At 38.1% G+C, this 26,250-nt stretch overlaps 1 long non-coding RNA gene across 1 annotated transcript; it reads left to right on the top strand.

The window, feature by feature from the left end:
* Positions 1-15,042: 15,042 nt before the first annotated feature.
* On the top strand, positions 15,043-21,553 carry LOC145504499 (uncharacterized). The gene is made up of 2 exons (XR_014052252.1): positions 15,043-15,454; positions 20,841-21,553. It is a non-coding gene; the product is annotated as an uncharacterized LOC145504499 (long non-coding RNA).
* Positions 21,554-26,250: the final 4,697 nt, after the last annotated feature.

Here is a 26,250-nt window from a genome sequence, read left to right as displayed (position 1 = left end):
TGAATCATCCCAGAGTGTATTTCTTATGCTCTGATTCCATGTTGTTTGACTATTCATAACTGCCAGAGGCTGAAAAGAGCTTGAAAGGGACTTGCTTATAGGAATTAAATGATGAAACTAACAGAGTGAAATGAGAGAGGGAAAAAAAATCTCAATAGTTTGGAACCATGAAAATTATACTTTTATAAGATGGATTTGTAACTTTTAAAAAGTGTAGTTTAAAAATATAATGAAGAAAATAAAGAAACAAACCTAGCAGCAATTCCTCTGTTGACCTGTGTCTCTCATAGGTTCTTTGCTTGATTGTTTGGAGTGAAATGTTTGACATAAACAATGCTTCTTGAGTATCCAGAAAATACCTAAAAGTTGGGGAAAATATGTTTTTTTGAGGGGTATTTGTGATTTCAGTGTGGGCTTCCCTGGTCACTCAGGCAGTAAAGAAACTGCCTGCAAGGCAGGAGATGTGGGTTTGATCCCTGGATTAGGAAGATCCCCTGGAGAAGGAAATGACAACCTACTCCAGTATTATTTCCTGGAGAATTCCATGGACAGAGGAGCCCGGCAGGCTACAGTCTATGGAGTCACAAAAAGATGGACACCACTGAGTGACTAATACTTTCACTTCACTGTGACTCCAACATAACTTAGATCCTGTTTCCCAGTCTAACTGTAATTTCATCTACTCAGCAACATTGTCTTTTTCCACATTCACAATGGTTGTGTTGCTTCCAACAAAAAAGTCTTTTCTGACTGATCATTATAAAATATTTTCAGATCTATAATGTCCACTCCACATTCAGATCCTCCAGTATGTCATTTCCAGTTTAAGACATTAGGGGTAATGACTTCATTTATATTGGAGAGCTGACTTTTATGTGACTAATTCTCTCTGGGGCTAGATGTTCAGTTGCTCAGTCATATCCAACTCTTTGTGACCCCATGCACTGCAATACACCAGGTTTCCCTGTCCTTCACTATCTCCTGGAGCTTGCTCAAACTCATGTTCATTGAATCAATGATGCCATCCAACCATCTAATCCTCTGTTGCCCCCTTTTCCTCCTGCCCTCAATCTTTCCTGGATTCAGCGTCTTTTCCAATGCGTTGGCACTTCGAATCAGGTGGCCGACGTATTGGAGCTTCATTTTCAGCATCAGTCCTTCCAAAGAGTATTCAGGATTGATTTTCTTTAGGATTGACTGGTTTGATCTTGTTGCAGTCCAAGGGACTCTCAAGAGTCTTCCCTAGCACCACAGTTTAAAAGCATCGATTTTTGGGGGCAGATGAGGTCTCAACTTAAAAATGCATATCTATTTTTTCAATTCAAAAGGATAGTATTGCCTCTTCATTATGATTCCAAAGTGGATATAATTTAATAGATTAATAGTTTTACACCATAAAACGAAAGACCATTACCAGTTAGGGAATACTAATATTTGAGCATGATATTTTGTCACTTTTTATTCAGAATTCTGTTGTAATTAAGTCTCTTTATTTATTGAATCTTTTTTGTTGCTGGATATTGCACAGTTTTTTCACATAATATCCCTTTTGTATGTTCACTGTAAAAAAGAAGCAACGGAAGCTTAGGCAAATTCAATTTCTAATGTTTCAGAGCTATAACAGTATGGTGAGACTGAAAATACTAAACTGGTAATACTAGGGGACTCTCATACATTGCTGACAGGTGTGTATAATGGTATAACCACTTGACAATTTCATTTTCTCTACTAAGTCTGAACATAGGCATATCCTATGAAACAGAAATGTTATATCTAGATAAAAACTCAAGACAACTGAATTAACTCATGCAGCAAAAGTCATAGTTCTACTACTGTAATGAAGGTTTTGAGAGGAAGATAGGATGAAGGAAGTCACTGTGTTGCCGTCTGGCTTCAGCTTCTTTGAGCATTAATTTATAAGAATGCTCTCTAAGATTGTGTCTGTTAGTTGCTCAGTCCTGTCTGACTCTTTGCTACCTCATTATCCTGCCAGGCTCCTCTGTCCATGGAGTTCTCACACAAGAATACTGGAGTGGGTAGCCATTACCTTCTCCAGGGGGTCTTCCCTACCCAGGGAGTGAACCTGGGTCTCCCATGTTGCAGGCAGAGTTTTTACTGTCTGAGCCACTAGGTAAGCCACAAGAGAGTCTGTAGGTAAGATCAAAAGAGATACCTGAAAAACATGGGACTCAGGGGCGTTGGAGATTTTAGTATGGGGTTTACATATTTATTTAAGGAATGACATTTTACAGATATTGGAAAGCATAAATCAGAATAAGACTTTTAAAATTCAAGCAATAAGAGTGTGTGATCTTATATCTTTTCCAACTTTGTGATTAATCATCTATATGTATTTGCATAATAATATTTGCTAAGGATAAATACTTTGAATACCTAGTAGACTAAAATTTTTGCTTTCATAAAATGATTTACAAAAAGAAAGTTTCTGTAATGCACTTTGGAGTCCAAACCTCATATTAAGTTTTACTCTTGAAAAAAATCTTTTCTTTTGTTTGCAAATGTAATTTTTTGACAAAGGACTTAACACCTTGGGTAACATGAATTTCATTCTAATTTTTCTTTGATAATTTATCCATTATAATCCAGTACTTATTCTGTTTTCCATCTGTATCCACTGAACTGCAACAAAAAATGGAAATGCATCCAATCCCTTTACTTCTTTTCCCTCCCACGGGCCTCAGTGGTAAAGAATCCACCTATCAATGCAGGAGACTTGGGTTCGATCCCTGGTTCACTAAGATCCACTGGAGGAGAAAATAGCGCTCCACTCCAGTATTTTCATCTGGGAAATCCCATGAACAGAGGAGCCTGTTGGGCTGCAAGGAGTCCATGTGGTGCAAAGAGTGGGACACGACTTAGCGACTGAGCACAATGAGCAGAAAGCCCACATGTAGGCTTCAAATGTATCATTTATAGGTAATGTGGCCGTGTTCCTTGATCCCCAGGTGAAATGCGTGGTATAACTTAAATGAATCAGCAGAGTATATCCTTTATATCTAATGAGTCCAATATGAGTAGTATTTTAGGAGTTTTGGCAGGAATTAACAGATACAGATCCTTTCTCTGGACAATGTTTTGTGTGCTTGAAGGACTAGAATAGAATTGCTGTATTTATTTTGCTGTCATGATTTGAGACTGAATTTGACTTTGGAGTCGGGAAGCACTAAGGTGGTTTCTCTGCTTCTCTCTCACACACAAACATGAGATGTGGAGTCTTTATAAACTGAATGCTAACCCTGACACATCTCTTGACATTTAGTCTTGTGAAACAATCATTTCCCTGCATCTTTTGCTAGTTTGATTTGGTATTATTAAATTTCCAATCAGAAGTATATAACTGATATCATATTTGGTACCAAGAATGAAGTTTCACACATAACAGGCTCTAAAATACTGGATTGCCTGAAATCTGTTAGGATATAGTAGGTAAGAAATTGAAGATACTAATTATTTTAATTGTTCAACATATAGTTAAATGATTTTTTGTTTAGTATAGTTCTCAAATCATGTACCTACCAAGACTTTGATATTAGGGAAATTGAGTCAAAAAGGTTTCTAATACTGAAATCTCTTCTAAGAGAGAGCCAAACTTGCTTTACAATTGTTTTCTGAAGGCAGAGAGAGAAGGAAAGTTTTGCTAAAGGTTGCTCTTCTGTTTTTGGTCTGCAATCCAAATTTACTAAGTTTGATAATTCAGATACTTGAATGGGTCTCCTCCATTTCAGGAAAATCCTTTACTGTCTGAGGTACCAGGGAAGCCCCTTGATCAGACAAGCTTAATTATATGCATTGAAGTGAAGATAGTGTTAACGGGGAAATAGGAGACTTTGTATGAGAAAATATGGGGAACTCAGAAATATATGGGGCTTCCTAGGTGGTGCTAGTGGTAAAGACCCTCCTGCTAATGCAGGAGATGCAAGAGACAGGTTGAATCCCTCAGTTGGGAAGATTCCCCTGGAAGAGGGCATGGCAACCCACTCCAGTATTCTTGCCTGGAGAATCCCATGACAGAAGAGCCTGGCAAGCTACGGTCCAGTCCATAGTGTTGCAAAGAGTCGGACACAACTGAATCAACTTAGCTAGCAAGCAAGAAATATATGACTTCACTGGCCTTATCCAGGAGCATTATCTTAAGACTTCCCTGAATGATATAATAGCTAAGTCCTCACATTGTGGAAACGAAACAAAAATATAGACTTAGGAAAAATACATAAATATGCATATTTTACCAACCAATCAGTAATTCAAGTTCCTCCAAGAAGTAGACTTCTTTAAAAAGATCCAAGTGAATAATCAGAGCGCAGAAGATCCATAACAACTACTATGAGGCAGAAACCTCTAATTCTAGACTGAATGTCTATGATTAAGTATGATTTCTGGGTTGGATTATTGAAACATGGAATTGACCAAATATAAACATACCTAGAGCTACCTGTGATTTTAAAGGAGATGTTTATAAATAAACCCAAGACTGGTAACTATCAACCTATGATTATTCAATTGTGTATTTCTTAGGAACCCAAACTAAAAGAGAATGGGATGCTCAAAAAATACAGCTTCAATTGGATGGTCTCTCAAATGCTAACAGTAGTTGTTTACATGGAATTAAATTGATTAAGATTATTATCTATACTGGCAGAATTAGGGTTCATGGAGAAAATGGATCAAGGAGGCCTTTACCCAAGTTAAAACCAATACTGCCAAATTGGCCATTCAGACATGAGGTCATGCTAGAGCAGTAATTGCCTATGACTTCTGCTTAGGAGATGATGATATATGATGTATATTAGTGACTACTGTGTGTTGTTTCCCACTTTTCTCACAATCAAACACAAATTTTTATTGGAAAATATTAGAGTATGTGGCTTCCCAGGTGGCTCAGTGGTAAGGAATCGCCTGCCAATGCAAGGAGATGCAGGAGACACGGGTTCAGTCCCTGGGTCAGGAAGATCCCCTGAAGAAGGAAATGGCAACCCACTCCAATATTCCTGCCTGGAGAATCACATGGACAGAGGAGCCGCCAGGCTACAGTCCATAGGGTCGAAAGCGTTGGACACGACTGAGTGAATGAGCATGCTCGCATTAGAGTGTATCGGAAGTCAGTAAGTTATAATTTATCCTTAATTTACCAGGTTATCAAGAGATCAATGCAAAACTAATAGGATTACCATCTTCCAGAAATCCTGGATGCAGAACTGATTGCAGTACATTCAAGTAAGGGAGGAGCCAGCAGGTTTCAAGTGAGTGCTTCTTATCGAGTGTATATTTGGGAGGCAGACAAAGACATGAAGCACACCTACTACCTTTGCTTGGTGTCCTAGCATCGATCACTCTTTCTCTTCCTCTTTGCTCCTCTTTCCATCAAAGAACCGTTTGCTTGAGAGAGGCTGGCTTCAGTGTTGGGTCTAGGGTTTGAGTACATTATTTGGTTTACTATTGTAGGTGTTGCTGAAACTTTCACAGATCTGAAAGAACCTTTGGAGGTTGGGAAAAAACATCCCGTCTCCTTCATAGAACTTCTTGTGTTTTAGCCCCTTCATTCCTGCAAATGTTTATTCTCATGTGACCAAAAGGAAGCCACCTACCCAAGGAAATGTTGCTTTTTAGCACTCTAGAACAACCATTTGGTAAGAGAGGTCAGATGTATAGTTACAACAATGTGTTATTAAACATATATATATATATATATATATATAAAGTGTTTTTAATGAATGATCACAGATAAATAAAGGTAGCTATAAATAGTATTATTCATTATTTCCAAGCATTCTTTCTTAACGGGACCTTTATGACTAGATTCAGGGCAGAGAGAAATACTTAGATAAGTAGAGTTTTTTTAAAGTTCAAAGAATATGTCTTATGAAAAACAATTCTCAAAGATACCGTTATGTCAACTCTTTCTTGTCACGTTCCTTTCAGTGCTGGTGAAGTAAAAAGTAACTATATATTAAAGGATTTATGTGCAAAAGGAAAAAGTAAAAAAGAAAAATTTTGCAATATCCTCCCTGAGGGAAAATTTTTTGTTATTTATTGAGCTGAGAGTGATTGAACTAGGTTTACTATAAAACATAGGGCTGGATGTGGTTCCTGAACCTTGCAAAGAATTCAGACTTGAGAGGTGTTTTAAATTTTTATTGAATGGTAAATGTTTCTCTTTTTGATCTCATATGAATCAAATATGCCCTGTGATTTTTTGAAGCTTTCTAGCCAGCATTCTGTTTAATTGTTCAACTTTAGGGAAATGTATCCAGTGACTTCTCCTGTGAGCCATAATCACACAGGTTAAAAGATTCATGGGGCCCATTCATATCTCATGTAGCACCTCCCACGGTACAGATCAGAGTGTGGAGTCTACCTTGCCTTCAAAAGTCCTCCTGTGCTTGGATCCTCTCAGTGGGGCACTGAAAACATGCTGAGCATTTGGTTCCTCATTTCCCATTACAGTCCCTCTGAATTTCAGTTGGCTAACGATGAGACACTAATGTTTACCTAGATTATATTTAAGGAGGAACTCAGTGAAGTACTTGAAAGAAAACTTCTAGGAGAAAAACCTTCTGGGGAAGAACTTTTTATTTTACTATTCACATGCATTGAATCTGGGTATGTATCATGAGACTGTTTAAGACAACGAACCTGATTTTCTTTCTACTTCACAGAAAGGGTAGCTGCTGCTGCTGCTAAGTCGCTTCAGTCGTGTCTGACTCTGTGCGACCCCATGGACTGTAGCCTACCAGGCTCCTCTGTCCATGGGATTTTCCAGGCAAGAGTACTGGAGTGGGTTGCCATTTCCTTCTCCAGGAGATCTTCCCAAACTATGGATTGAACCCAGTCTCCCGCATTGTAGGCAGACACTTTACCATCTGAGCCACCAGGGAAGTCTCATATAGAGTATGTAAGCATGTAATTCTACCAAGTGAACAGTGTGCTTCACTGGGAAGACTTCATGTATGGTGGGTGGGAATTGATTAAGCTGCATTCAAGTATTGCCCCTTTGTGCACCGATCTCCCCACTGCATGATCATAGAGTACGTCTGGGATTAAGAGAAGGACACACGAAAGCTTTAGGGAACTGATGAGCATTTTAGAGAGCATTTCTTATCCTTTCATTTTGGCCTCATGCTAAGAATTAAGAATTGTTAACATATGCAGATGACATCACCCTTATGGCAGAAAGTGAAGAGGAACTAAAAAGCCTCTTGATGAAAGTGAGAGAGGGGAGTGAAAAAGTTGGCTTAAAGCTCAACATTCAGAAAACTAAGATCATGGCATCTGGTCCCATCACATCATGGGAAATGGATGGGGAAACAGTGGAAACAGTGTCAGACTTTACTTTTTGGGCCTCCAAAATCATTGCAGATGGTGATTGCAGCCATGAAATTAAGAGACACTTACTCCTTGGAAGAAAAGTTATGACCAACCTAGACAGCATATTTAAAAGCAGAGACATTACTTTGCCAACAAAGGTCCGTCTAGTCAAGGCTATGGTTTTTCCAGTGGTCATGTATGGATGTGAGATTTGGATGGTGAACACCCAAGAATTGATGCTTTTGAACTGTGGTGTTGGAGAAGACTCTTGAGAGTCCCTTGGACTGCAAGGAGGTCCAATTAGTCCATCCTAAAGGAGATCAGTCCTGTGTGTTCATTGGAAGGACTGATGTTGAAGCTGAAACTCCAGTACTTTGGCCACTTGATGCAAAGAGCTGACTCATTGGAAAAGACCCTGATGCTGGGAAAGATTGAGGGCAGGAGGAGAAGGGGATGACAGAGGATGAGATGGCTGGATGACATCACTGGCTCGATGGACATGAGTTTGGGTGGACTCCAGGAGTTGATTATGGACAGGGAGGCCTGGCGTGCTGTGGTTCATGGGATCACGAAGAGTTGGACACGACTGAGAGACTGAACTGAACTGAATTGAACTGAACATACTTATGGGATCAGAATATCTAGATAAAAATTCATAACAATAAGGGCTTCCCAAGTGATGCAGTGATAAAGAATACACTTCCCAATGCAGGACATTCAAGAGACTTGTATTCAATCCCTGGGTTGGGAAGATCCTCTTGAGTAGGAAATGACAAACCACTCCAATATTCTTGCTGGGAAAATTCCATGGCTAGTGGAGTCTGGTGGGTCACATGGGATTGCATAGTCAGACACCACGGAGCACACACACAAAGTCATCACAACAATTATCAGTCACTCTGGGAGGGATCAGACAGGGTCACATGTAGGCTTAGAAACCTTTCTTTAGGACATGCACATATGTGCATGCACTTACCACACTAGATGAGGACGTTTGTAAGTATGGAAAGATGAATATGCACCATTTTAGAAGTACTGATTTAAGGCATAAGTTTTCAATCTCTACATGTCATTTCAAACTTAAAGACTGGAAAGAAAAAAAAAAAACCCTTCAACAGGGAGACTGCAATTGTCACTTCTGTTCTGTATATGATAGCATGTGCTTACTATTTCGTGATTTCCTATGCCTGCCTCTTTAGACGGTTTGTGGGTTTAGGGCTGTGGTTCAGGAGGCCAGGACAGTTAGCTTCGTATCGTTAAGGGAGGCCAAGAGAGTTAGCTTCGTATTTTTAAGGAAGGTTAGAAGAATAAGGTTGTGATCTGTAGCTCTGAATCATAGCCAAAGTGCAAGGATGTAGGGGTAAAGTGAAGAGCTGGTGATCTAGGCAGAGAATGAACAAGAAAATCAATTAAATACTAGTGAATATAAACAAACTTGGCATCTCATTTACATAATTCAAAATTTAAAAATCTCAAAGAACAAGAAGTGGTTTTTTTTTTCCTGTATATTTGTGATAAACTCATGTGACTGTAAAATCTGAGCTGAATTGAGGGAAGATATGAACTCTTTATTTATGCTGCTTATCTTCAGTTAATATTAGTATTAACAAATATTAATATAATTGTTAATGAGTTAGTTCCCTTGGATAAATCTGAGAGTGTTCTGAAAATTAAGATTTTTGCATTGTATTTCCTTTATAAAATCTGAAAACAACCCTGTTTCTTGAAATATATCTGCCACCAAGTGTAGATCTGTATTTTGATCTTTGTGTGCTAAAAAAGAACATTAAGAAATACAAGTGTAATTGAAAATTGCACACTGAATTACATACCTATATCTTGAAAATAGTTTTTAAAAATATGCCTTTTATATATGAGAAGTATATAAAATATTACCTCCACATTTTCTTTTCCTAAATAAGATGTGCTGTGTTTGCTGTGCTTAGTTGCTCGATTGTGTCTGACTCTTTGCAACCCCATGGAACTGTAGCCTGCCAGTCACCTCTGTCCTTGGGGATTCTCCAGGCAAGAATACTAGTGGGTGGCCATGCCCTCCTCCAGGGGATCTTCCTGACCCAGGGATCAAACCCAAGTCTCCTGCATTGATAGGTAGATTCTTTACTGTCTAATCCACCAGGGAACCTGACATGAAAGTGAAAGTCACTCAGTCATGTCCCACTCTTTGAGACCATATGGACTATACAGTCCATGGAATTCTCCAGGCCAGAATACTGGAGTGGGTAGCCTTTCCCTTCTCCAGGGGAATCTTCCCAACCCAGGGATCTAAGCCAGGTCTCCCACACTACATAAGGATTCTTTACCAACTGAGCCACAAGGGAAGCCCGGAACCTGATATAAGATAGGACTAACCAAATGATATTATCTACTTAAGATGAGGAGGCTTCATGTATCCTTGAAAACAGTCCCTTGTGAATTCATATCCAGCTGGGCAAAGACAACCTGAATTGGTGGGAAAATTGGCAGGTGTAGAGTCATTAACCATCTGTTTCTAAAGCCGTATGCTTTTGACTATGTCACTTAGATTTTATGAAACTCAGTATTCACACTTGAAAATGTGAGATAATATGTATGTCACACATTGTTGATGAAAGAATTTGAGTTAAGTCAAATTACAGAATGTATGTAAAATGCTCAGGGAATTTCTATCTAATACACTTTTATACTCCCCTCAGAGGGAGGTGGAAGACAGATTTAAAAAAATTTAACATCTGAGAACATGTCCATAATTATTTTTCAAAGGTATTTTCATTAATAATTAAGATACAGTAGATAAAAACTCTGATGTTGGAGAAAGAAATGGCAACCCACTCCAGTGTTCTTGCCTGGAGAATTCCAGGGATGGGGGAGCCTGATGGGCTACCGTCTATGGGGTCGCGCAGAGTCGGACACGACTGAAGTGACTTCGCAGCAGCAGATAAAAACTCTGATAGTTCTTGCTTACTGTAGTGGTTATAATTGTGTATGCATGTGTGCGTGCTAAGTTGCTTCAGTCATGTCCGATTTTTTGCAGCCCTATGAACAGTAGCCCGCCAAGTTCCTCTGTCCATGGGATTCTCCAGGCAAGAATACTGGAGCGGATTGCCATTTCTTCCTACAGGGGATCTTCCTGACCCAGGCATCAAACCTGCAACTCTTATGTCTCCTGAATCAGCAGGCTGGTTCTACCACTGGCACCACCTGGGAAGCCCTGTATGCATGTGTATCAGGGTGCTATTCTAAGTACTGTATATATATAAACTGACTAAATCATTCTAGCCTCTATGAGACAAGTAGTATTATTGTCCTATTCAGTTCAGTTGCTCAGTCGTGTCCAACTCTTTGTGACCCCATGGACTCAGCACACCAGGCTTCACTGTCCATCACCAACTCTAAATATAATATTTAGAATTGCTGATTGTTGTCCTATTGCTTTATTGCAAATGAGAAAAATGAAGACACAAAGACTTTAAATAACTTGTCCAAGGTCACATGGGTAGTAAATGTCAGAGCCATAAATTGAAACCTGACAGCTTGATCTCGTAATAGTCATATTATGCCATATACACTATGCTATAATGCCTCTCACTGAAAGTTAACCATATGTGGAAGTCTTATTACACATGTAGCTAAGAATAGATGAAAATAGTTTCTTTGTTGATAGGCTAGTTCTTCAGTGAGATCCTAGTATCATTTAGCGATTGTATTTTGCTCTATTGAATGATCATTGTAAGGGTGAAGAGGACTAATTGTTAGTCCACAGAAAAAAGATCAACGTCTATAGTTTGCTGTGTGGACCAAAACGAAATTTTTTGACTTTGTAGATACAAAAATCATGTTTAAAAAAAAAAAAAAAGATCATGTTTTATATTTCACTTATCTGGTTTTAGATGTACTCTTTCCTGAAACTGAAACTTCAAAAGTTAGTTTCTTTAGTAAATGACAATGGATTTCTAAATTAAAATTCCAGATTCATTATCTCATATCTCTGTGGACTTAAGGCAATTACTCAGCTTTTTTTATGTCTCTTCAAATCACAACAATTAGTGATAGTTATGATTGGAAGTCTGTGGTATAGGATTATAGAAGTTGCAAATGATTCAAAGCATAAAGCATATATAGTGTTTAGAATTTCCAATTGTTTTATTTCCATTGTGTCTCTGCAGACAATGAGTTGAAAAATTATTTAGCCAATTTGTGTGATTATTTTTACAACATACAATGACAAGCTGTGATCAACAGACCGTATGCCTTCATTTTCCAGACCAGCCAAATAATTACATATGAGATTTGATCACAAAAAGGTTTCTTGACTTAAAGAAAGTGCTGCAATATTGTTCCATGAAATGAATTTCCTGTATCTTAAAGTGCTGCTTATGTGTCATCCCATTACTTTTAAGGCTCTGCTGTATTGTCTTTTGTTTCCCAAGTTGTCATTCAATTCGTGGCTCTGTCCACTGGATTGTAATGATTTCAATGTTTTTTGAATTTACCAATGCTAGATTTATGGCCCAGGACGTGCTCTATTCTGGAGAAGGTTCTGCGTGCATTTGAGAAAAAGGTGAAATTTATTGTTTTGGGGTGAAATGTCCTATAGATATCAGTTGGGTCTAACTGGTCCATTGTATCATTTAAAGTTTGTGTTTCCTTGTTAATTTTCTGTTTAGTTGATCTATCCATAGGTGTGACTGGGATATTAAAATCTCCCACTATTATTGTGTTGCTGTTAATTTCCCCTTTCATACTTGTTAGCATTTGCCTTACATATTGTGGCGCTCCTATGTTGGGTGCATATATATTTATAATTGTCATGTCTTCTTCTTGGATTGATCCTTTGATCATTATGTAGTATCTATCCTTGTTTGTCTCTTTTCATGGCCTTTATTTCAAAGTCTATTTTATCGGATATGAGTATTGCTACTCCTGCTTTCTTTTGGTCTCCATTTGCTTGAAATATCATTTTCCAGCCTTTCACTTTCAATCTGTATGTGCCCCTTGTTTTGAGGTGGGTTTCTTGTAGACAGCATATATAAGGGTCTTGTTTTTTGTATCCATTCAGCCAGTCTTTGTCTTTTGGTTGGGGCATTCAACCCATTTACATTTAAGGTAATTATTGATAAGCATGATCCCATCGCCATTTACTTTGTTGTTTTGGGTTCGAGTTTATAAACCTTTTCTGTTGCCTGTCTAGAGAAGATCCTTTAGCATTTGTTGAAGAGCTGGTTTGATGGTGCTAAATTCTCTCACCTTTTGCTTGTCTGTATAGCTTTTGATTTCTCCTTCATATTTGAATGAGATCCTTGCTGGGTACAGTAATCTGGGTTGTAGGTTTTTCTGTTTCATCACTTTTAAGTGTGTCCTGCCATTCCCTTCTGGCCTGAAGAGTTCCTATTGAAAGATCAGCTGTTATCCTTATGGGGATCCCCTTGTGTGTTATTTGTTTCTTTTCTCTTGCTGCTTTTAATACTTGTTCTTTGTGTTTGATCTTCATTGATTTGATTAATATTCACATATCTTTTAAATATGAAATAAAATGTTTTCTGGAATTCTGATGCTTGATTTTCTGGAATTCTGATACTTGATTTCAGATGTTTGCCTCTTTAAAAAATGCAGTTACTAGTAGTTCAATACTTCTTATACTTGTATGTTAATTTATGTAACAAATATTGTGGAAATTCTCTGTGAATTCAACTCTGTGTCTAAGGTTAAAAATAATTATAAGAACTTCGATTTAAATACTGAGCTTCCCAACATGATAACCACAAGCCAAATACACAAACCAAATCATAAAATGAAATAAATTTAAAATTTATTTCCTCTAACAGAGTAAGCATATGTCAAGTATGAAATAGTTCCATTTGGCTAGTGGCTAATGCATTGAACAGGGGAAATGCAGAACATATCCATCGTGGCAGAAAGTTCTATGAGACTGAGAACTTAATTCATAAACGTTGTGCATGACTCTGGTAAATATTATATTAAATTGGATATTTGGTTTACATTATTACAGTGTAACAATATTTTACATTTTAACAATACATCATGTATTCTCATGATTACAGTCCTTACCCTTCCAATGTGGTCATTTTAGTAAGACATCAGAAAATTAAGATTTACTTCCAGTAATTGGGTCAGATTTTATGAGAGTAATGTTCAATTCAGTTCAGTCGCCCAGTCATGTCTGACTCTTTCTGACCCCATGGACTGCAGCAGGTCAGGCTTCCTGTCCATTATCAACTCCCAGAGCTTGCTAAAACTCATGCTCATTGAATTGGTGATGCCATCTAACCATCTCATCCTCTGTCGGCCCCATCTCCTCCTATCTTCAATCCTTCCCAGCATCAGGGTCTTTTCCAATGTGTCAGTTCTTCACATCAGGTGGCCAAAGTATCGGAGCCTCATCTTCAGCATCAGTCCGTTCAGTGAATATTTTAGGACTGATTTCCTTCAAGATTGACTGGCTTGAATTTCTTGCAGTCCAAGGGGCTCTCAAGAGTCTTCTCCAACACCATAGTTCAAAAGAATAAATTCTTCAGCATTCAGGTTTGTTTATGGTCCAAATCTCAGATCCATACATGACTATTGGAAAAACCATATCTTTGACTTGATGGACCTTTGTTGACAAAGCCGCCTCTTCTTTTTAATATGCTGTCTAGGTTTGTCACAGATTTTCTTCCAAGGAGTAAGTGTTTTTTAATTTCATGGCTGCAGTCACCATCTGCAGTGATTTTGGAGACCAAGGAAATAAAATCTGTCAGTCTTTCCACTGTTTCCCCACCTATTTGCCACAAAGTGATGGGACTGGATGCCATGATCTTAGTGTTTTGAATTTTGTTTTAAGCCAGATTTTCCACTCTCCTCTTTCACTTTCAAGAGGCTCTTTAGTTTCTCTTCACTTTTCTGCCATAAGGGTGATGTCATCTGCATATCTGAGGATATTGATAATTCTCCTGGCAATCTTGATTCCAGCGTGTGCTTCATCCAGCCTGGAATTTCACATGATGTACTCTGCTTCTAAGTTAAAAAGCAGGGTGACAATGTACAGCTTGGATATACTTCTTTCCCAATTTGGTTCCAGTCTGCTGTTCTATGTCCAGTTCTAACTGCTGCCTCTTGACCTACATACAGATTTCTCAGGAGGCAGGTCAGGTGGTTTGGTATCCCCATTTTTAAAAAAAATTTTCTACAGTTTGTTGTGATCCACAAAGTCAAAAGCTTTAGCGTAATCAGTAATGTAGGTTTACTTTTATTTTTCTATTAATCTCATTTAAAGATAATCATTTTAGAACATTTTATTCTATCAATATTAGTAAAATTCAGGAAGATTTAGTCAAGGAATAAACATATAATTGCAAGCAAATATTAGTACTAGATTAAAAGCATGACATCCTAGTAGCTATGGTTCAAAGAACACAAAACCCAGGACAAAACAAAGTCCTTAGCTTCAAACATAACAAGCCTTGAACATCAAGGAATGTTTTGTGGAAAATGTGGGATTTTAGATAGGTCTTTTTATAGTTTATTTTTAATTGGAGGATAATTGCTTTATAATGTTGTGTTGGTCTCTGTCATATATCAACAGGAATCAGCCATAGGTATACATATGTTCCCTCCAACTCAAATCTCCCTCCCACCTCCCACTTCATCCCACCCTCTATGTTGTCACAGAGCACCAGGTTGAGCTCCCTGTGTCATACAGCAAATTTCCACTGGCTATCTGTTTTACATTTGTTAATGTATATGTTTGCCGGAGTCCAGCTCCAGCAGGTCCAGGGGTTCCCTCAAGAAAGACGGCGTCAGCGATACGAATGAGAAGACACAGCGAGTCTCGGTGTTTCCAAGTGTCTTCTGACTTTATTGTTTTTTAAGACAGCTTTTATATTTTTAGTGGTACATAGAAACAAATGTAAAGTGTAGAGTCATACCAAATCAGCTTAATGGGTCGGCAGTTTTGACCCTCATGGAAACCGTTTGCATATCTTTAGTTACAAAAAGCCTCATTTTGTTTACATCATCTTCTGGCCTGGGAGCCTGCTAAAATCTTGTGACTCTCCATCGATAAAGGTTGATCAGTCAGAACACTTTTGTATCAGGCACAGCAGGAAAGAATTCATCAATACAAAGTTTCAAGGTAAAACCTGTTTTCGGTAATCTATCCTACTCCTTGAGCTTAACAGAAAAGAATGTGGTTCCATAAAGTCATAGAACAGCAAGCTGAGGTTCAGCTCTAAGTAAGAATCATCAGTTGAATCAACAATTGTCTTATTATTTGTATTAAAGCTAAACTTCTATTTATATAAATCTCTAGCTATTATGCTTTCATTATATAGGCTAAATACGTTAAGGGCAAAAACATAGTGAGTAAATATAGATTAAGTAACAGTTTCACAAAGCAATATTTTTTATGTTTCCTAACAAGCCTTTTTTCCTACAAAGGGTTTTGTGCCCATAGGGGCTTTTTGTGTGGTGGCTCTCAATGTTGCTTATTGTTAAAGAGCAGTCATGCACACTAGCTCCAAAGGCACAGGCACATTTATTAAACAAAACAATATGCTAGCAAGAGGAATTTGGATTAGTATACTCTATATCCTAGATAATTTTATTAGGGTGTTACCGTTCAGGGGCCTTATCGATTGAGGTTTCAGATAGATCTATTTTAGAAGAGAATCAGGAAAAGCCTTTTGCCCAAGTTACAGAAAATAAGAAGAGGTTTATTATAGCTAACATCAGAAAGACAGATATCATCTTTAAGGTGAGTGCTGAGGCAGCCTTCTGAGAATCCCTGAGGCCTGAGAAGCTGTGCTCAGATCAGTCCTCTTCCTCATGACCTTGCCATGGGTGGGATCTCGTGAGCTGGCTCCCAGCATACGTTTCAATACTATTCTCCTGTTTCGTTCCACCCTCTCCTTCCCTCACTCTGTCCACAAGTCTGTTCTCTTTGTTTGCATCTCTATTGCTGCCCTACAAATCAGTACCATTTTTCTAGATTCCATATACACACACTAGTATGATTGACTAAACTATAGACAGATCTCTACCTTACTATGGGCCCTGGCCTCCATTTTCTTAGTGCATTTACTTTAAAAAGCTTGAAAGTGCAAGTTCTTTCTCTGACTTTAAAATGCAGATAAATCTTCTCAGAAGCCCCTTGCCAGTTTTACAACTCAGGAATCTCTCTCAAGTTCCTGGGAGCCATCACTCTGAAAGTAATCATCAAGAAACACATTATTCCTATCCTTATGTCCCAGGTTCAGAGGGACAGTAGGAGCCTAAAGTGGATAAACAACAACTGGCAGAGACACATGGGCTTCCCTGGGGGCTCAGTGGTAATGAATCCACCTGCCAATGCAGGAGACATGGGTTTGATTCCTGGGTTGGGAAGATTTCCCTAGAGAAGGAAATGGCAACCCTCTCCAGTACTCTTTCCTGGGAAACCCCATGCACAGTGGAGCCTGGCAAGCTACAGTCCATGGTGTCACAACAGAGTCAGACATGACTTAACAACTGAACAACAACAACAAAGCAAACACAAAGGCCTGATCAAACTTATCAACCTCTCCCCTAATGTCCTTTAATTTTTTTCCATTAGCTCAGTAGTTTAGTGATAAAAACAGATTTAATTTAATCTCTCTCCCATAACACAATAGTCTTGAATAAAGTCTTTCTATATACTAATCTCTATCCATTGCAATTTTACTTTGAGACCCTGTGTTAGTTTCCTGTTGCTGCTGTAACAAATTACCACAAGCTACTGACTTAAAACAACAAGAAAAAGAATTTTATTATCTTCTTGTTCAGGAGTTCATAAGTCCAAATGAATCTCACTCGGCTAATGTCAAAATGTTGGCAAGGCTAAAATCCTCTGGAGGCTCTAGGGAACAATCTTTTTGCTTGTCTTTTCCAACTTTTAGAGGCTGGTTGCATTCCTTGGTTCTTGGCCCCATTATCCATCTTCAAAGACAGCAATTGGACCACTGTGACCTCTGCTTCTGTCATCACATCTTCTGTGACTATGAAACTTCTGCCTTCTTCTTTAGCTTATAAGGATCTTTGTAATAGCATTGGGCCCATCTGGATAATCAGGATAATCTCATCCAAAGATCATTAACTCAATCCTATTTGCAGAGTCCATTTTAGTATATAAAGCTACATAATCACATATTCTGGTGATTAGAACATGGACATCTTCAGGGAAGGGGAGTATTGATCTTCCTACTTCTAAATATTTGGAAATTAAATATAAAATAATATAAACTACCAATAAACAATTTTTGAAAACAAAACAAAACAAGATAATGCCCTGACGTTGATTTTTAAAGAGTTATAAAAGGAAAAGTAATTTAAAATAAATGATACATCTTCATTTCAATATGCAAATGACTGGGCAAGAGTTGCTCAAAAGTAAAGTAGTAAAAGGCTTATGCATGCATGCCAGTTGCTTCAGTTGTCCCCAAATGTTTGCAACCCTACGGACTGTATTCCTTCTATAGGATTCTCCAGGCAAGAATACTGGAGTGTGTTGCCATACCTCTTCTAGGGGATTTTCCTGACCCAGGGGTTGAACCTGCGTCTCTTATGTCTCCTGCATTGGCAAGTGGACTCTTTACCACTAGCACCACCTGGGAAGCCATAGAATGCTTGTTTCTACTTGTAATGAATAAGTTTGAAGATAAGTAAAGCAAGCAAAGAGCATATAAATATTATTACTATTTTTCATGTTTGGAAGTAAAGTTTACATAAATTTATTCATACACATACACACACATACATATACACAAAATAATCATCATGAATGGGAAATCTAGAAAAACAGACTCAGTAGAGGGTGTTATATTAGTAATTTAAATAAAATGAATATTTAGTATTCATTGTATACTAGAAAAGAAAGTCTTTTGTCTTAGTAGTGTAAGTTTTCCAAATAATAAACAACTTATGGGAAAAATGTTACAATTATGCCTCAGTATTCAGGAAAGCTTCATACCTGGAAATTCAGTGTATACTAAAACCATCTAAATGCTATGTATTTATATGTGAGATAGAATATTTTAGTTTTAGATAATTAAAAACAGATGTTCTAACCCATATAAATGTCTGATTAAATAGTCAATTTGTGTGGAGTATGCAACAATTGTTCATTCCTCATGATTTTACAACATACTGTCAGATAATTCAAATTCCTGTTGCCCATGCTCTAAATAATAGTGGCATGCCTCTTGTACACACACACACACACACACACACACACAAACAAAAACAAACAAAAAAAAACACTGCCCAAATTTTCCAGACAACTATTGCAGGAAACACTTCTCACCCTTGAAATTTAAAGATCTTTCCAATCTTCTCATTTTTTAGAGGAAGGCACTGCAGTTTCCCTTGATTAAGGGATGCTTGGAGATTTAGTCTAGGGGGAAATTTCAAACATTAGGGGTACACTAAAGAACTAAATTTATCCAAATTTCTTTTTTCACAGGATTTTGTTTTTGTTGTGAATATTACAAAAATAATTTAAACAGAAAAGTACATTGTGTCGTATACTAGAAAGTGACATGTTTATTCATGATGCAGTCATTAACAATATTTATTATGTGAATATAATAAACCACAAAAGAAAACTTTAAAAAGGAAGTGCTATTTCAAGCATGCTAAAACTTTTGTAATTTATTTTTTGCTATTGAAACAGCGGGACTGTTTTAAGCATGGGAATGAAATCATCTGATTTGAATTTAAGCAAGATCACTCTGCTCTGCAGGAAATGGAGAATGGTGTAGAGGATTGGGTCAGAGGGACTAGTTAAGAGTACATTAGATTAGAAATGATAGTGAGCTACAGTATGGCAGTAGGTAGACAGAAGTGCACAGACTTCATATATATTGCAGAGATAGAACTGATAAGACTTACTGAAGAATTGAATTTCTGAGATATTGGAAAAAGACATTTTCAAGATTGAATTCTTGGTTTCCAAATTGAGTAAATCAGCAGCAATTATGATAAAGAATTAAGGAGAGTGTGTGGGAATCCATGGAAAGAAAAAAATGAATATTATTTTGTTTGCTAGGATTGCAGAGTTGAAATTCACATATTTTAATTGTTTTGCAGAATTTGAATACCTGCATTAAGTTAAGGTTTAGGCATGTGGATGTAAATAAAAGTTGATTGTTAGAAAATAGAAGGAATTGATCTTAAGTGTTTTTCATAACTATAAGAACAGTATTTTCAGCTGAATCTCAGCTTCTCCCTAGAAAACTACTGAAAAAATTCTAACAGATAATTACACTGAAAATATCAGTTTCAACATTATTTAGTATCGTCAATTTTCTTCGTTAAAACTCAAGTGAATGAATAAATGACAATTGCTTTTGGAAAGTATTTCACCCAAAAGTGGGACTTTATTTTTTGAACAAATTATACCTCTAGCCAGCACATTCACATATTTGCGTTTTTAAAATTATTTCTATGTATTATCATGTTTAAATATGCCTAGAAGTTAGTAATGAAATTGTTTTAGTTGAACAAAATACTCTGATCAATAAAACAGAGAGAAAGGGAAGACACTCAATTCCTTTTTTGAAGCCCTTGTTAAAGAGGAGGTCACACAAGCTTACACTAGTAAATTAAGCATTGAAGATCTTCAACATTGAACAGGAGATGTTAAGAATTAAATCTCATTAGCTTGCATATACCTTCCATGATTGTCTAAAGTTCTGGCAGTTTGAATGTTGGCAATAGAAAATGTCAATTTACAAAATTAATAGATTGTATTTTTAAGTGAAGTAAAGACAAATCAATAATGCTCTGTCCTGTTTAATATTTTATATTATTACTAATTTCTATTTAATTAACCATGCTTTGTATGAAGCTATGCAATTGCAGGTAGAGTAAATCAGGAACATCCATCAGAGCAGTATATTGCCCATTACCTGCTGTTAAACCTCATTATTTAAAACTAAACACACACACACACACACACATTCATGCACTCAACACAGACATATATGTGTGCATATAATTAAAACCTTATTATTGCAAACTATTTCTTGTTATTTTCTCTGAAGAAAGTTTGCTCCTATGTTCTAAATTTGTAAATCTTACTGGTACATTTCATTCTGTTTTTAATGAGAAATGTAAGGGCCTCAGAGTCAGACAGAACACAATTCAACTCCTATTATGCCACTTGTTTTGATCCCTCCCTCCTTTATTTTGGGTAACTTAATCAACTCATCAGAATTCTAACTCTCTGTAATATGGTATCTACTCTAAATGGATAATCTTTAGGATTTAGTTAATTGTAAGTGGTCAAACAGGAGACAGCAATAGTGAACATAGACATTTTAGGAATCAGTGAACTAACATGGACTGGAACGGGTGAATTTAACTCTGATGACCATTATATCTATGACTCTGGGCAAGAATTCCTTAGAAGAAATGGAGTAGCCATCATAGTAAACAAAAGAGTCTGAAATGCAGTACTTGGATGCAATCTCAAAAATGAAAGAATGATCTCTATTCCTTTCCAGTGTGAACCATTCAATATCACAGTAATCCAAGTCTATGCCCCAACCAGTAGTGCTGAAGAAGCTGAAGTTGAATGGTTCTATGAAGACCTACAAGACCTTGTAGAATTAACATCCCCAAAAGATGTCCTTTTCATTACAGGGGACTGAAATGCAAAAGTAGGAAGTCAAGAGATATCTGGAGTAGCAGGCAAATTTGTCCTTGGAGTAAAAAACAAAGCAGGTCAAAAGCTAACAGAGATTTGCCAAGAGAATGCATTGATCATAGCAAACACCCTCTTTGAACAACAAAAGAGAAGACTCCATACATGGAGGTTACCAGATGGTCAATACCGAAATCAGATTGATTATATTCTTTGCAGGCAAAGATGGAGAAGCTATATACATTCATCAAAAACAACACCGGGAGCTGACTGTGGCTCAAATCATGAGCTCCTTATTGCCACATTCAGACTTAAATTGAAGGAAGTAGGGAAAACCACTAGACCATTCAGGTACGACCTAAATCAAATTCCTTATGATTATACAGTGGAAGTGACAAATGATTCAAGGGTATAGATATGATAGACAGAGTGCCTGAAGAACTATGGATGGAGGTTCATGACATTGTAAAAGAGACAGTGATCAAGACCATCACCAAGAAAAAGAAATGCAAAAAGGCAAAATGGTTGTCTGAGAAGGCCTTACAAATAGATGAGAAAAGAAGAGATGTGAAAGGCAAAGGAGAAAGGAAAGATATACCCATTTGAATGCAGAGTTCCAAAGAATAGCAATGAGAGATAAGAAAGCCTTCCTCAGTGATCAATGCAAAGAAACAGAGGAAAACAATAGAATGGGAAAGACTAGAGATCTCTTCAAAAAAAATTAGAGATAGCAAGGGAACATTTCATGCAAAGATGGGCTCAATAAAGGACAGAAATGGTATGGACCTAACAGAAGCAGAAAATATTAACAGGAAGTGGCAAGAATACACAGAAGAACTATACAGAAAAGATTTTCATGACTCAGATAACCATGATGGTGTGATCACTCACCTAGAGCCAGACATCCTGGAATGTGAAGTCAAGTGGGTTTTAGGAAGCATCACTACAAACAAAGCTAGTGAAGGTTAAGGAATTCCAGTTGAGCCATTTCAAATCCTGAAAGATGATGCTGTGAAAGTGCTGCACTCAATGTGCCAGCAAACTGGAAAACTCAGTAGTGGCCACAGGACTGGAAAAGGTCAGTTTTCATTCTAATCCCAAAGAAAGGCAATGTCAAGTGGGTTTTAGGAAGCATCACTACAAACAAAGCTAGTGAAGGTTAAGGAATTCCAGTTGAGCCATTTCAAATCCTGAAAGATGATGCTGTGAAAGTGCTGCACTCAATGTGCCAGCAAACTGGAAAACTCAGTAGTGGCCACAGGACTGGAAAAGGTCAGTTTTCATTCTAATCCCAAAGAAAGGCAATGTCAAAGAATGTTCAAACTACCACATAATTGCACACATCTCACACATGAACTTCCAGATGTTCAAGCTGGATTTAGGAAAGGCAGAGGAACCACAGATCAAGTTGTCAACATCCGTTGGATCATCAGAAAAGCAAGAGAGTTCCAGAAAAAACATTTACTTCTTCTTTATTGACTATGCCAAAGGCTTTGACTGTGTGGATCACACCAAACTGTGGAAAATTCTCAAAGAGATGGGAACACCAGACAACCTATCTTGCCTCCTGAGAAATCTGTATGCAGGTCAAGAAGCAAGAGTTAGAACTGGACATGGAACAACAGACTGGAGCCAAATCAGGAAAAGAGTACATCAAGGCTGTATATTGTCACCCTGCTTATTTAACTTATATGCAGAGTACATCATGGAAAATGCCAGTTGAATGAAGCACAGGTTGGAATCAAGATTGCCAGGAGAAATATCCATAACCTCAGATATGCAGATGACACCACCCTTATGGAAAAAAGTGAATAAGAACTAAAGAGCCTCTTGATGAAAGTGAAAGAGGAGAGTGAAAAAGTTGGCTTAAATTCCTGTATGCCAGACATCAAAAGAGACACAGATAAATAGAACAGTATTATGGACTCTACGGGAGAGGGCGAGGGCGGGATGATATGAGAGAATGGCATTGAAGCATGTAAATTATACGTGAAACGAATCGCCAGTCCAGGTTTGATACAGGGCGCTCGGGGCTGGTGCACCAGGATGACCCGGAGGGATGGGATGGGGAGGGAGGTGGGAGGGGGGTTTTGTAAGGGGAAAACATGTACACCCATGGCGGATTAATGTCAGTGTATGGCAAAAACAAATACAATATTGTAAGTTAAAAAATAGATAAATAAACTAATTAAAAAATTAAAAAAAAAAGAAGAACAAACAAACAAACAAAAACTCAACATTCAGAAAACTAAGATCATGGCATCTGATCTCATCACTTCATGGAAAATATATGGGGAAACAGTGAAAACAGTGGCAGACTTTCATTTTGGGGGCTTTAAAATCACTGCAGATGGTGACTGTAGCCATGTATTAAAAGATGCTTACTCCTTGGAGGAAGAGCTATGACAAAACTAGACAGCCTATTAAAAAGCAGAGACATTGCATTGCTGACAAAGGTCCATCTAGTCAAAGCTATGGTTTTTCCAGTAGTCAGGTAGAGATGTGAGAGTTGAACTATAAAGAAACCTGAACACAGATGCTTTTGAACTGTGGTGTTGGAGAAGACTCTTGAGAGTCCCCTGGACTGCAGAGAGATCCAACCAGTCCATCCTAAAAGATATCAGTCCTGAATATTCATTGGAAGGACTGATCTTGTAGCTGAAACACCAGTACTTTGGCAACCTGATGCAAAGAAATGACTCATTTGAAAAGACCCTGATGCTGGGAAAGATTGAAGGTGGGAGGAGAAGAGGATGACAGAAGATGAGATGGCTGGATGGCATCACTGACTCAATGGGCATGCGTTTGAGTAAACTCCATGAGCTGGTGATGGACAGGGATGCCTGGTATGCTGCAGTCTATGGGCTTGCAAAGCGCTGGACACGACTTAGCGACTTAAGTGAACTGAACTGATGGGACCGGATGCCATGATCTTAGTTTTCTGAATGTAGAGTTTTAAGCCAACTTTTTCACTCTCCACTTTTACATTCATGAAAAGGCTCTTTCGTTCTTCTTCACTTTCTGGCCTACGTGTGGTGTTATCTGCATATCTGAGGTTATTGATATTTCTCCCAGCAGTCTTGATTCCAGCTTGTGCTTCATCCATCCTGGCTTTTTGCACGAGGTAGTCTGCATATAAGTTAAATAAGCAGGGTGGCAATATACAGCCTTGATGCACTCCTTTCCCAATTTGGTTCCAGTCTGTTGTTCCATGTCCAGTTCTAACTGTTGCTTCTTGAGCTGCATACAGATTTCTCAGGAGGCAGGTCACATGCCCCGTTATCCCCACCTCTTGAAGAATTTTCCACAGCTTGCTGTGATCCACACAGACAAAGGCTTTGGCATAGTCAATAAAGCAGAAGTAGATGTTTTTCTAAAACTCTCTCTCTCTTTTTTTTGTTTGTTTTTGAACCCAAGAAAGTAAAATCTGTCACTCTTTCCATTTTTTCCCCACCTACTTGCCATGAAGTGATGGGACTAGATGGATGCCATGATCTTAGGTTTTTGAATGTTGAGTTTTAAGCCAGATTTTTCACTCTCCTCTTTCACTTTCATCAAGAGGTTCTTTAGTTCTTCACTTTTTGCCATTAGAGTGGTATCATTTGTATATCTGAGATTGTTGATATTTCTCCTGGCAATGATGTACTCTGCATATAAGTTAAACAAACAGGGTGACAGTATACATCCTTGATGTACTCTTTTCCCAATTTTGAACCAGCCCATTGTTCCATGTCTAGTTTAACTGCTGCTTCCTGTCCTCCATACTGGTGTCTCAGGAGACAGGTAAGGTTGTCAGTTATTCCCATTTTTAAAAATTTTTCACAGTTTGCTTTGATCCATGCAGTCAAAGGCTTTAGTGTAGTCAATGAAGCTGATGTTTTTCTGGAATTCCCTTGGTTTTTCTATGATCCAGTTGATGTTGGCAATTTGATCTCTCATTCTTCTGCTTTTTCTAAACCCAGCTTGCACATCTGGATATTCTCAGGTCATGCAAAGCTGAAGCCTAGTTTGAAGTCTTTTGAGCATTACCTTGCTCACGTGTGAAATAAGCACTATTGTATGGCAGCTTGAACATTGTTGGTCATTGCCCTTCTTTGGGATTGGAATGAAAATTGACCTTTTCATTTCATTGGAATGAAAAGTCCACTTTTCCTAGCCACATTGGAAAAGTGGCTCTTTTCCAATAGCCACCTGGAATAGGTGGCTATTGCTGAGTTTTCCAAATTTGTCCTAGTTCTGTGAAAAATGTTGTTGGTATTTTGATAGGGACTGTAGTTGCCTTGAATAGTATGGTCATTTTAACAATATTCTTCCAATCTGTGAACCTGGTATCTTTCTGTTAGCGTCACCTTCAATCTCTTTCATCAATATCTTACAGTCTGCTGAGTACAGATATTATATCTCTTTCAGTTCAGTCACTCAGTTGTGTCTGACTCTTTGCGACCCCACGAATCGCAGCAGGCCAGGCCTCCCTCTCCATCACCAACTCCCAGAGTCTACTCAAACCCGTGTCCATCGAGTCAGTGATGCCATCTCATCCTCTGTCGTCCTCTGCTCCTCCTGCCCCCAATCCTTCCCAGCATTAGGGGTTTTTCCAATGAGTCAACTCTTCACATGAGGTGGCCAAAGTATTGGAGTTTCAGCTTCAATATCAGTCCTTCCAATGAACATCCAGGACTGATCTCGTTTAGGATGGACGGGTTGGATCTCCTCGCAGTCCAAGGGACTCTCAAGAGTCTTCTCCAACACCACAGTTCAAAACCATCACTTCTTCAGCACTCAGCTTTCTTCACCATCCAACTCTCACATCCATACATGACTACAGGAAAAACCATAGCCTTGACTAGACGGACCTTTGTTGGCAAAGTAATGTCTCTGCTTTTAAATATGCTGTCTAGGTTGGTCATAACCTTCCTTCCAAGGAGAAAGCGTCTTTTAATTTCATGGCTGCAATCACCATCAGCAGTGATTTTGGAGCCCCCAAAAATAAAGTCAGCCACTGTTTCCACTGTTTCCCAATCTATTTCCCATGAAGTGATGGGACCAGATGCCATGATCTTAGTTTTCTGAATGTTGAGCCTTAAGCCAACTTTTTCACTCTCCTCTTTCACTTTCATCAAGAGGCTTTTTAGTTATTCTTCACTTTCTGCCATAAGGGTGGTGTCATCTGCATATCTGAGGTTATTGGTATTTCTCCTGGCAATCTTGATTCCAGCTTGTGCTTCTTCCAGCCTAGTGTTTCTCATGACGTACTCTGCATATAAGTTAAA

Source organism: Giraffa tippelskirchi, chromosome 1, assembly GCF_054371585.1.
Source record: "Giraffa tippelskirchi isolate mGirTip1 chromosome 1, T2T-mGirTip1v1.2.pri, whole genome shotgun sequence".
NCBI lineage: Eukaryota > Metazoa > Chordata > Mammalia > Artiodactyla > Giraffidae > Giraffa > Giraffa tippelskirchi.
The sequence above is the reverse complement of the archived record's forward strand: the minus strand, read 5'-3'. Positions and strand labels throughout refer to the sequence as shown.